This window comes from Pygocentrus nattereri, chromosome 29, assembly GCF_015220715.1.
Source record: "Pygocentrus nattereri isolate fPygNat1 chromosome 29, fPygNat1.pri, whole genome shotgun sequence".
Lineage (NCBI taxonomy): Eukaryota > Metazoa > Chordata > Actinopteri > Characiformes > Serrasalmidae > Pygocentrus > Pygocentrus nattereri.
The window spans coordinates 12,088,158-12,089,607 of record NC_051239.1 but is presented as its reverse complement, the minus strand read 5'-3'; positions in this window follow the sequence as shown (position 1 = coordinate 12,089,607).

Here is a 1,450-nt window from a genome sequence, read left to right as displayed (position 1 = left end):
TAAGAGAGACAAGCCAAATCTGTTATCGTAACTGGGTTCCAGCGTTTTTGAGTTACACTGATTTCAGATCACTCTCTCTTATTGAATCCTGGTCACAAGCAGCAGAGATGAAATGTCAGAACTGGTCAGGGGCCGCACAAATCATCAGGCAGGCTTAGACTGATAACTCACTGACGTTTTATTGTTGACACAGCGGTTAGAGTAGGAGGGGGGAATAGCAAAATGGACCAATGTGGCTGGCTCTCGGCTGATAAGCAACGACCAACTGATTGGCTGGTGGTTCGGCTGAATAACTGGAAGAGGCTGCTTCTTTCACTCCTTTATGTTTTATAGGGCAGCATTGCAACACATATTTGCATATGTGTACATGGAAAAAACAGTCATTACCATTTAGATAAATAAATATTTACATGATCATTTTCCAACCCTTAGATTTTATCCGTTGTTTTTGTTACTGTGCCTTTAGGACTGATATATGTAAATGAGATCTGTTCTGATTGCCTGCCCAGTATTTTGCCTAATTCAAAAAGCAGTCCAGGCTTAAACACTTTGTGTAACTTCAGCATGAAAGGGGCAGGGCTAAAGTGCTGCAGGACATGACATGCAAATATATTGTTTTTTGTGACATTGCAACAACGATAATTTCAAAAGGGGCAGATTTGCAGCTTATTCTTCATATGTGGACTGTGTGGACTGGTACGCTGTGGATATTTATCAGTGTTTATCTTTTTTTTTTAATTATATTTTCCATGAATGAATATTTATTAGAGTCACTATTAGGTGTCATCACACCTCATTTATATTCTACCAAATATTTATATTATACCCAAATTTATATTTTTCATTAATTTCCAGTCAAAACTACCAGCCATTCAGCACAGATTTGTATTTCTCTTAGTCCACTCTTTACCTTTATTACAGCTTCCATTCTTTTCTATAGACTTGCTTTTCAAAGAAAAGAAACTGTTTTTCAAAGAAATCTGCTGGGACATTTTTCCACACCTCTGAAGTTCAGTCTCAGAAGTAGGTTGGATTTTCTGCTCCTCACAATCAAGGCAAACAAACACATTCAGTGATGTTGAGGTCTGACCTCTGCGGTGGACAGGTCTGAAAACACCAACAGCTTCCTCGTTTGAGTAAAGTACTTTCATCTTTAAGTACTGTCCATGTGATGGTGACAGTTCTGGTGGTCCACCAGGCCCATTTCAATGCACCTTTTGAGCATTTTTGAACTTTCCAGACCAGTTCTGGAAACTCCTTTCACTTATCGTCGTTTGACGTCCTCTTTCATTATGCGAGTGGATTCGTTTATATCTATTCTCCTGAAATTTGAACTAGCCGTTTTAACTGGAAGCCAAGTGAGCAGGAAGGGTGGTCTCTGACCTTTTCACAATACAACAGGGTCATTTCTTATGAGAGTTTCTCAAACGGCCGATTTGTCTCGGTTTTA